The sequence below is a fragment of the Heptranchias perlo genome, chromosome 34, assembly GCF_035084215.1.
Source record: "Heptranchias perlo isolate sHepPer1 chromosome 34, sHepPer1.hap1, whole genome shotgun sequence".
In the NCBI taxonomy this organism is placed as follows: domain Eukaryota; kingdom Metazoa; phylum Chordata; class Chondrichthyes; order Hexanchiformes; family Hexanchidae; genus Heptranchias; species Heptranchias perlo.
In genome coordinates, this window is record NC_090358.1 from 13807890 (window position 1) to 13819983 (window position 12094).

General features: G+C 36.9%; 1 long non-coding RNA gene across 2 annotated transcripts; it reads right to left on the reverse strand.

Annotated features, from left to right (window-relative positions):
• Positions 1-2423: 2423 nt before the first annotated feature.
• LOC137301618 (uncharacterized) lies at positions 2424-11080 on the reverse strand. Of its 2 annotated transcripts, none has more exons than XR_010958323.1 (3): positions 10975-11080; positions 4324-4498; positions 2424-2817 (listed from the first exon to the last, which is right to left on the reverse strand). It is a non-coding gene; the product is annotated as an uncharacterized lncRNA (long non-coding RNA). The 2 variants fall into 2 exon arrangements; XR_010958324.1 differs by lacking the exon at positions 10975-11080 and adding an exon at positions 5312-5383.
• Positions 11081-12094: the final 1014 nt, after the last annotated feature.

The window sequence follows — 12094 nt, forward strand, 5'->3', positions numbered from 1 at the left end:
GCATTTCATTCATTCATTCATTTATTACTCTCAATTTCATCTATTGTTCCTCCCCCACCACCCCAGACTTTCCCCCACCACCTCCCCCCTTTTCTTCCTTTGCTTTAAGACCCCCGCCCCCCCCCACCACCTTTCCCCTTCCCCCACCACCACCACCACCACCGGTTAGTTTGCTTTTTGCTGCTCAGAGCGCTAGCAGCCGCGGTGCCAGCCCGCTCGTGTCCCTCGCCGTCTCTCCAGCCATGTCCTCCCTCTCTCTCTCTCTCTCTGTGTGTTTTTTTTTTGCTCCACACTTCGCTTCTCTTTGGCCCCGAGCCGCTTGCTGCAGCTCCCGGAGCCGGCGGGATGCGCACTCGCCCTCTGCGCACTCCTCTGCAGCCGCCCTGACGTCAAGCGACCAATTGGAAATTGACATTTGCTTCCGGGTTTCCCATGTCAACACACAAAAAAAAATAGAGAGAGAGAGGGAATCAAATCAGAGCCTCCTGTTTAAAGCAGTCCTGTCTCCAAGCTGCACATTGCACCGCCCCCCTCCACAAACACACATTCCTCTATTGAATTCGACTGCATCTAAAATATTAGATTGGATTTTTCCAACTTTCATATTTTAAAAGAAAGTCTTATTTATAAATCAGCTGTACACGGATCTCTAGTTAATTGATTAGGAATTTATTAAAACTGACCCGAAATTGACAGGCAGCCGAGATACTTAGAAAACACGCTCTGGAATCAACTCCAGCATCCCTGTTAAGATCCACTTGCTTCTCAGATGCCACGACCTGTTAATTCCGCGTAGTTTCATCGCAGATAAAAAAAAAAATCACTGAGACCAATTTTTTTTTTTCCTTGGGGAAAATTAAGTTGATGTAATGGCGGCTCCTCTGTAGCTCAGGCTGAAGATGAAACGTAGACCGTAGTCCGTCTATTTGTTTAGAGCTGGGGAGGGGGTGGGTGGGGGAATTAAACACTTGTGTTCCCATCTCACAGCAGCTAGTCACGAGCCGAACATGTCGATTGGAAATTCCAGCAAAATGACGCAGGTGTAAAGTGCAGTCAAAAGCTGGTTGCAACATGTTTAGCTAAATTTGTATAATATATGTTTGATCAATAAACTGAGCTTGGATAGGCCAACAAAAGGAGATGATGTAGATTTAATTAACCACACAAGTCACTTCTGACGACTACAGTGCAACAAAATTGGCAAACAAATTAAATGGAAGAAAAAAAGGTCCGAGCCACGGATCTATTTTTAAGTCGGTAATAGTTTTCTTGCATTGAACTGGATTCCCTTTAAACATATAATGTTGATTCTAACCGGTAAACAATTTTTAAAAAATAAAGTGTTTAAAATATGATAGGGACAATGGGTTTTATCTCTAAAAGGGACGCTGGTCGACACATGCCACTGTTGTTGTTTTAAGCACTGGTCCGATAAGGTACTGGGCAAAGACGGGACAGATGTGCCCATTGTTCTACGATTAACAATAACGGATGAGGCCAGACAAGTGTTTGGAAAATGTGGCTCTGTTCTCGCAGGCGAACCGCGGGAGGGACGGAATTATGACATAATAGATTATGATATTTGACTGAATTCGAACAGATCTACATGAAATCGGTTAAATTGATTGGATAGCATAGAGTCGAATGATGGGTATAAAGGGGGCAAGTGTCGAATTATTGTCAGAATCCCCGTGTACATATAAGCCACGAGCAGGAATCAATCAATCACTCTTTTATTTGAGGAAAATGAAAACTATTACTATGATGGCAATTATGACATGACAAAATACAAAGCATTAGCAAACAAAACATTAGTAACAAACAGATGAACAGAATGTAAAACAAATCAGTGCAGTAACTACGTATCTGTTATATATATATATATCTGTTTAATCAAGCCCCACTAAGCATTAAGATGGATCATTACATCATTTATATCATTAAGCCATTATCCTAGCATAGGTGTTTAGCAGCAATTGTTTCCATCAGTTATTTGCAATACATTTCGGTAACAATGAAATAATCGCTGTTAAAAGACATCCATCACTTTATTGTTAGGCTTCAAATATTCATCAACAGAAGTTTCATCAATGAATAACTTGTATTCTGATTATTGATTTTATTAATACAGTGGAATCTTACTAAATGCAATCGTGGGTGGGACAGAAAGTTGCACATAACCAGACTTGTACATAACCCTGTCACTACGATATCATGGAAATACTGTGATCTCAAATCAATTTGCTTATAGCTATAAATTGGCTCACATTAGATTTACACGTACATGTGGACTCAACTTTTTTTTTCTAAAGTTCGATTAATTGTTGAAGTACCCAAAACGAAAAAAAGCTTAATAAGAACAATGAGTTTGGGAAAATTATCTTACATTATATTGTGACAAAACATTATGAACATAAAACCACTATATTTTTTCATCATTGATCAATTCTTAAAATAAAACCTGTGTGTGTGAATATTAATGGCACTGAAAAATTACCCTCAGTGAATGCGTAAGTATTTGAAGGGAAATCAGCATACTTGAAATAAAAAGGTACGAGCTAAGATCTAAAGGCTGGCATTAGTTGTTCCAACAAAACGTTAAAAGGACTGTTATGGGTAAATTTAAGCAGCATCTTGAACAGGCGTCTTCTTGCCCTTCTTTCATGGTGTTTGTAGTGGTCAGTTGCTGGAGGTCTGTCCTGATTGAAAAGGGACATGTCAAAGGTGACGCTTCAAGACTCCAAGAGCCAACAGCTGCCGTTTCAACAGATTAACCGTAGACTTTTTTGTACTTTCGCCTGTTGAGCTTCTTGGAACCTGCTTAGCCACAAGAAAACACACATCTGTCAGTCGAAAAAAAATGCAAGCTATAAGACAAGCCCAATGCATTTTAGCGAATTAAAGCTTAATATTGCATGTAGACGAATGAAACAATGCACCTGTACCTTAATAACAATCATGTCTTATCAAGAATAATGCAACTTTTTACAATTAAAAGCAAGATACTATGTTGTTACGTATTGGTAATTCCACCAAGTATTGGCAATTTCACATTAATCAAAGATCTCTCCAGAAACAAAACTGAATGTCAAGGAATGACTGTGTACAAGTTCTCCTGAAATTAGCAGCAAGATAATTATTAATAATAATGTTAACACTCTGAAAGTTTTGAACCACTATATAAATACAGTAAATGCGTGTCTTATTCTCTTGAAAGAAACACACGTTATGACATTGTTAAAAGCAGAATATAAGCACAAGCCAGGATTTCAATTCAGCCTTAGCAGGCCACAAACACACAGACCTGCCGCCCAGTTCAAATGTCGCTTGGGTGTGCGTTTAATGCGATTTCGAAACAATTAATATCGTTAAATATTTTGAATTTCAGTCAAGTGCCTTACTGTGATAAGTAGGTGTTTAAATGCGATTTATTTTGAAAGTACACAATGACCTTAAATTGCCCATTGTTGTGACGGAAGGTATAAACTGACATCAGATTTTGGTAATTCTGTTGAAAGTGATATCCTTTAACGCAAATAATCGCCCGACTTAAATGAATAGATTTACACCACTCAGCTCGAAACTACAATGTATATACTGACGACGCAGTAAGTAATTTTAATGAACATTAAGAGATGTCCTTCCCTCAGCAAAGCAGAGGCTAGTCCTCGCGCTAAAACTGCATCTGTTCATATTCTCATACTGGTCGATATTTTTCATTCACACTCACGTCTCTGTGGCTTGTAAAGGGAAAATTAGACTTTTGTTGAGATTCACTCAAGCAAACCTTATTCGTGTAGAACGCGAGTTTGTCGCATATGTTTTGTGACTGAATTAAATATATAAAATCATCGCGACCTGACGGTGCTTCTTTCCACTGAAAAAGCTCGACCAAGAGGCCAGCAGACAGGAAGAACAGCACAAGAAAAAAAGGCATGTGGCAATTAATATACTGGTGATTAATTGGTATAAATATCCATGTTATTAATATGTAGTCAAACATGCATTTGTAATGAAAACGAACAGCTCCCCTCAATTTTGTAGGCGATTTGTTTCAAATTAATTCTACACCTTATCATATTGTTGTCACTTTAAATTTCATTGTAAAATTATAATATAAATATATGCCATTTTGGTACTTTGGGGTCAAACATGAAATTCATACATTGATCTTTTTGTACTGGGACATTCGAAAAATATTTAGTTTTCACCTTTGCTTTGTGATATCATTCCTTATTTGCAAGCTATTTCAGAAATGTGATGTTCTTGTATCTTTTTTAAAAAATCAGTTTTATATAAGGTTTATTTAAACCATTCACTTACATTTTCTACTAAATTGTGTTTGGTCACAACGTCGATCTGCACAGTAACAAGTGTTTCACTTTCACTTCTGTTTCCACTTCTTTTTTACAAAATAGTAGCCCTGTTACTGGATAATCGCAAACATCAGCGTGACAGCAAGGAGTTCGAATTAACGTATTTTAATTAAGTAACCTACCTGAAAAAAAAATCACACATTAATTGTACTATTGCCACACTTCAGGCATTAGGGCGTGAAGGTGGCCCACGGTTCTACAACAATATGGAGGGCGACTACTGGCAAATATAGGGCAGAGTGCAGACACTTCGTTCGTATTTCAGTTGGGCCTAAGTATAAAAAGAGTACATAGTGTAAATGTACAGGTAGATCTGTTATTGACTCAGGGTAATAGTTCTCAAACACCACTAATGTAGGCTGCATCTTAACAGAAGTTATTGCACTTGCTCATGTGCATTATCTTCCCTTATTTCGCATTTTATGAACAATTTGCAAAGCAAGCAGAGTTGTTCCCATTAAATATTTACACTCTAATGTCTTCTTGTTTCAAATTATTAATTAGGCGCCTTTGGTCATTTTAGGTTGAAATGGAGAGTCTGCGTGGCTTTAAATATGATTTCAAATTATTACAGCCTTCTATAATGCGAAAATTATTCGATGTCTTGCATGTCAGAGATTAACAGCTTTAAGGATCAATAATATGAAATTCGCGTACTGGAAGCCTGCAAATGACAGCGTTATTGATAGCAGGCATGTAAATTACTTCATACTGTAAAATAAATAAGAAAGTAAAACCACAATCATCAGGATTAAAACTGGTTATTGCTGTATATCTGCCGCTACGCCACTGGCAGCGAAATGGTTAGAATAATTATAACTAATTGCAACCAATGAGGATTTCAAGTGACCCTAACCGCAATAAGATCAATCTAAAACGTTACAAGAAAACACAATTTCTTTGTAATTTTAAAATTCATTTTAACATCAACTTACAATTAGTTTCTGTTATTCTATCGGTTGAGACACTCCAGAGTAACAGCTTGAAGGTTCATTTCCATTTTAAGTTTACTGAAATAAATATTTTGGTGATATTAACCCAAGACTCACCTTTTCTAATATTTTTATTCTATACAGTGATAATACTTAACATTGCTTTTTTGGTGAATATGTTTATACTATCTTTATAAAAGTAATTTATAAAGTTGTTATCGTTAATTTAATCTAATTTGTTAAATATACTATATATTGCTTTTTACTTTGACTATGTGCCGTCAATTTATTTTCTCGTTTCGTGCCTTATTTTTATTTCGTAAAGGAATTGTCTATGAAATACTTTAGAAATTCAGCAAATATCAGCTTCCCTTGATATTTCATTTTAAGGTACATTTCATGTCATTGATACATTTTATTCGCTAAAAACATAGTATTTGAAAATAATAAAGAGCTACCTATAATATTTATGTTTATTTGAACGTTCACGAAGCCGTTTTCTAAAATTGTACTAACGTATGTTTTTATAATCGAAAAATATTTCCAACTGAAAGCAACTTTTAATTTCTTTTTTTTATTAAGTTATAAAAGTTTTGATTGCACCGAACTGAATTAAATCTTCGAAAGAAACACTAATTTCTGGAAAAAGTTGCACGCTCTTGACGAAATTTAAATTAGGGAACACGCTGTATAGGTTTTTTTCAGGATAAACAATATTTTTTACATCATTTACAAGTTACAGACGTTCGAAAATAATTCAGGAACGGTTTCCACTAGTTAAATTCAATTGTTGTCGTAATTATGGTACAAAAAATGGTATTTTACACAGCTTTTAAATGAAAGCCCACAATAAAAGCGCTCAAAAATTTCAGAGAATGGAATAAATGCTTCTAAAATAAGAAACTCTGTCAAATGCAACAAAGTGTAAACCTGCAAAAGTGGTCAAAGGATGGAATTTATATAACGAAATCTACAAGGCAACTAAGATTTGTTTAATGGGCCAAACTTGTGGGAGCAAAAAGCTGGTAACGAAGAATCTATTATTATTATGATATTTATCAAAATAAATCAGCACCATTGCAAACTGCGATTATCCAAAGTCTAATAACACGTATGTTAAATGTCCTCCCCCCAGCAATGGAAGAATGCGAAGCTGGGTGTGTGCTGATATAGGTAAGCAACGTGTTACTAGATAACCACAGCTGAAGTTTACTTTTCCTAAACGAGTAGGCCAAAAACAAAGAACTTTAAACAAACTTAGAAAAACAACGATAAAAACACACTTCGCTACCTGACTACCAAGTCTATAACGCCGATTCAGATACCCTTCCAGGTCCTTTATTAAATTCCCTGAACCATTGCTTATGTTTTATTTTGAAGAAGGTCCTAAAAGTTACACTTTGACGTTTTACAATATCGAAAAGTAAACGAAATGCCCCGTGACGGTAAAATGGGTAGAGTAATTTTAAAAAGAATAATTCGAGTCAAGCATCCAGCATTGACAATATACAAACACACACTTCTGCACACCCGCACCTGCCGTTGTTTCGATAACATTCGTGCATAGTTTTAAAAACAAATCCAAGTAAAGTAAGCTCTGCATAAAGGCTGTGTATTTATATACTTTAATTGTTGTTGACGGCAGGTTAATATAAGAAAATGTTGTATTTTTTTCAGACAACGCCCAAATATATTTAAATTGTGCTCGGTTTGGGATGAGAAGGATTCTCGCACATTCAAGTTTCCGATATTAGCATTTCCCGTCGAAATGAATGAGCAAATCAGTTTCAGAGACTTGTGCACGTGTTTTAGAATGGGTCCTTGTGCCTTCTGTACCATATCAAAACAAATTAATGGGGCACATCAAGGTCAGGTACCATAAGGAGCACAAATGTAACTGACGAAACTGCCATAAATATCAATAACACTATCATTTAAATACCATGTAGTAATAACGAGTCTTTTCTAAAGCTAAAATGGCCCGTGCAAATTAAGTACCAATTAAATATTTGAAAAAAAGCTCCAAGTAGGTTATAGAAACAATATGACTATATATCAAATCGGTAAGAAATATACCACACAATCTTTTCCCCCCTTTGTAACTATGCTCCAAAGGTGCCAACATGTTTTTAGTGATGAATCACGATACCGAGCTTCAGCATTTAACAGATTTCTGGAATGTGTGAGCCGTTCTTAAATTTGACGCGGCTAATTAATTCAGGCCAACGCCGGCACAGATGAAAGAGTTGTGTTACTTTTTAAACATAGTTGTAATAAGTCAACAAGATGGCTAAACGCTATTTTTAAACTACAATACAAACAAAACCGAAGCAACTCTTAATGTCACATCCAACAATAGGACACGTGCACTTACAACTAAACAATTGTCGATGTTTAAATAGCGCAAAAAGCAAAACTGGCTGCAGTACAATACAGACCAAACAGTGAGGGCGTGAACTCCGTATATCGTTCATTTAAATAAATCAGTAAGGGTCATTTAAGTTAAAGTATAAAAACAGATTAATGAATGGCGTGAGTACATGTGTGTAGATTTAAGCACCAGCAGAAGAGCGAGTTGCACTATTGGTGGGAAGCTGAACTGTTCATACAATTAATTAACTCCCGCCCCCCGAAAAAAAATGAAGGACGGCTCGCCAATAAACATATATGTCGTGCGGCAATTAGGTGCCCCATTAACACCAGCAGCAACTGAAGGGTTAAAACAAAAGAAGAGTGTGTGGGCAATAACAGTTATATAATACCGTGTAATACAGGGCAGCGGAAAGTTAATAACTGGGAGGTGCTTTCCCGCTGTCTCCTTTTCTGCAACGGAGACCTCCTGTTCACATTAAACAACATTTATATTTATTGGTCCATGCAGACTGGATTTTCACAAGAAGACAATCCCTTGTATTCATTCCAATAGTCTTGCAAATTCGTGCTAATTGTAGTAAATGTAATCACAGAAAATGTCGTTGTTACTCTAGCTGGCGTTTTCTTTTTGTATTAACCCAATAGTTAGTCTGTAATTTTAACCAAGATCTTTGAAGAAACTATGTGAAAGTTTTAAATGGGATAGCATTTCAAAGAGACGTGAAATTCCATGTCAATCAATTTGTAATTATCAATATAAAAGCCTTTGCCGGTTTACCGCACATAAATACTAAAGGATGTGCAGCTATAGCAAAATCGAAAACTCGAGTTCCTCAATCAATAAAAGGGACGAACATATTTCAGCTTTCCACACTGTTGCGCAAAACAATTCAATGCTTTTTGAGGTGGTTTAGTCAAAACAGACAAACTTCCATGATATTTGGATATTCATTTTTCCATAGAAGTGCAACGTAATTTTAGATCACATTAAATCACATTTTCATAAAGCACTGGGTTCGTAATCATTTTTCTAGGAACACACAGGTCATCTCATTTGTTGCTTCACCTCCCGAATTCTGAGTGGCACCCTCTCAACTAATATAGACCAGTTGTCATTTTACTGCAATTACCAAAGTACCGCAATCGCTCTTGTCAAATAATGAAACAGGTCTTACATAATACCATCAACTACTGCACATCTGACAATGAGGGTGGCAAAGTTTTTTTCTATTGCCACTCAAAACAGAAACAGGGTATTGGGCCCATTCACATTTCCGAATTGTTACATTTAATTAGCATTATATACTGTTCAATGAAATCAAATATAAAAAAGTTCTAAAACAAAACTCTATTATCTTTTACTGCACCCATTACTCATTGAGTAAATAACGTATTGTGAAAATCGGAAACAACTGAACATCGAACTTTGACATTTATGTAGTCGCTTCCAATTGACACTTGAATGCCAGTCCAGAGCTACCCTTCCCATTATAATTCAAAATATGTTTTCAAGCCCCAACGTCATCCTAGAACAATGAACATCGGCCCCTGGGACTCAAATAATAAAAATACTATATTCTAAGGAAAATTCAGCAAGTTGATTGAGGCGAATGTCTGAAGAACTGTAGGACATTCTAAACGGTTAAGGAATTGTGAAACATTTAGTTCATAAGTGCTGATAAATCTTAACACGGCATATCGCTAATGAACAGAATCACAATTAACGATAGTATTACAGAACTAAAAAAAAATCATTGCTCAGGCCTTCGTAAAGGAACATATAGGTTAGCATCAAAACCCGCTTTTTAAACAGATTTGAGATGTAATGACTATTGGCAGTACTGTATAAATATTTCTGCATTTTTCTATTCAGAGTTAAATTACTGAACACATTTTATTATACATTATATAATGCCTAAAGGCATTAAACGCAATCTTTATAAAATCGGTTTCCATAACTAGTATGTCCCACTTTAAAAAGAAAATGCACCTAAACACCAAAATGTATACCTAATGTTTCACATAAATAACCAATAACCTTTGATTTACTGCAAAATGTGCTTTGAAATCTTTACATGGTTCGTGCATCAAAGGCGGCTGCTATACTTTGGGAAACCCATTAATTACAGAGATGCTGGATTCATACACATACTGCCAACAATTCCCAGCAGGTTTATATTTTAGTGTCCTTTAGCCGAGGAACAGAGAGTAGAGGAACAAATAAGCATCACGTTTACAAATTGTGAATGCCAAGTAAGAGAGTGGAATTAAAATGACTGGAAGGCAATACTCTGCCAATTTTATATGCATAAACAGTAGTGTTACGTTTTAGAACAGTCAGTTGTAGGCAATGGTCTATTCTATTCAGATTTGCATGGTACCTTATCTTAATAATTTGGTAACCTCAGTTCACGAAGACGTTTGCACGTTTATCAATAATATATTTTTAATGAATAATTTCAGATAAATGAGGTTCATCCGCCTCGATTAAACTAAATTATTGTATTTTTAATGAACAAGAAAATAACAAAATACTGCGGAAATTGTACATTATATATGGTTATTATTGCACGAATTCTTCAACAAATGCGTTGTAATTTGTGTACTGAAGTGCTCTCAAATTCTCTGAAATATATGAAATAATAAAAGCTGGCAGATAGCACGTCACTTCCTGTTTTTACCATTCAGAAAAAGTTTGCAAGATCTGCTTCTGCAGTCAAATGAAAGCTGGGAATAGAGTTAATGAGTTATATTTATTGAAACATGTCAAAAATACTCAGAGCTGCTCAACCCTCGATGTTCAGTAATCGTGAACAGCCGATCTGCTCCTCTGTATATGCACATTTTCAGCTAATTTTTGTTAGAAAGTTTCTAATTATAAATTGCCAAATTCTTCCTTGATTTCGGACACATGTGTGTTTAGTTTTTGGTAAATTGCAGTAAAAACTGACTAACGTCACAATCTTGTTTCTCTGCACTTCCAGCCCAGATCACATCAAAATAAATTCTCAGTTAAACACTTTTATTCCCCCCTCTCCCGGATGTTGACATCTATTTACAAGGGTGGAACACAGCGCCCTTTCTCCCCACGTCTTTAACATAAGTGTGATGCTGCAGGTCTCCGCGCCCGTGACACATGCCCCGGCCCTCGCAGGATTTAGGAGCTGGTTTGCATGTCCACTCCAAACTCAGCGGGGTGCCAAATGTCACAGAGACGTAGCCGATGGCTTATGATAACCGTGTCCCTTGGATTTTCCAATTCTGCCTTTAACGGTGTATTCAGATATACTTACCGAAATCCGTGCAAAATATTTGCAGAGTTCGTGGCATAAAGATCCGCGGACAGTCAAATCTCGTACATGCCCCAAGCAAAATATATCTGCATAATTTCATTTGGAAGATCCGGTGCTTAGTTCCTGTACCATTTTTTTTACTCTCTTTTTTACTTATTAAAATAGAAAAGTTTATCAGCAGGTGATAGCTTGTCCGGGGATCGCCTGCAGTCAGTCGGAGAATAAGACCATTCGGTCTCCGGGCCAGGGTAATCTCCAGTCCCCTTTGGCCCATCCTTGGGAGTTCAGGAGAAAGATCAGAGACCACCCCGCCTCCCCATTTCTCTCCGTTTCTTTTTCCGAAACGGTCGCCGGAATTTTAAAAAAAAATAAACTAAAAAGCCCGGACAGCCTCCATCCCTGGCCGTGGGGCAGGCAGCTCGTTTCGGCCAGTATATCCTCGCATTTGGAGATGCTACTTGCATTTGAATAGCTCTGGCTTGTTATGTATCTCGATGGCTATGAAAGGGAATCAGTATGCAAATTGTTTCAGTTACAATCGAAAGGTTCGATCTGAAGTAGCTCGCTAACGGAAGTTGATGTCAGCTATCTCTGCATTAGTCGAGATATATCTGCCCAGTGGTGCAGGGTTTTAAATTCTTGTTAATTAAAAAAACGAGAGAGCTTGCAACATGACTGCCCCCCGCCCCCCCTCAGTGAAGGTTGATCAGCGCCTTTAACACAATTATTATTCTGCAGGTGCTATTTGATGGGTTGTAATGAGTGTTTGTGCAATAGAACAAGCTAAGTGCTTGCAGTAAAAAAAAAGCGAAGGATTTGGGCACCAACTCAACATCACATCGCAGTCTTCAAATCCAAACGTTTACTAATCAATACATGCAATAAATGAACCTAGAAAAATTGTGTTGTGCTTTAACGGTTTATCCGAGCCAAATATATACCAATGCCTTACGTCAGTTCTACCTGGACCAACCTTTCACTAGCTCAAATCCGAAAAAAAAGATGGTTTTGATTGCCGTAACGTACAGTCTGTTCCGACTGCTATAGGTTAAAATTGCCCTCTTTGACCCTTCTCTCTACAAAGCCAGAAATCATATCAAAATCCAGATGTAATATCGAT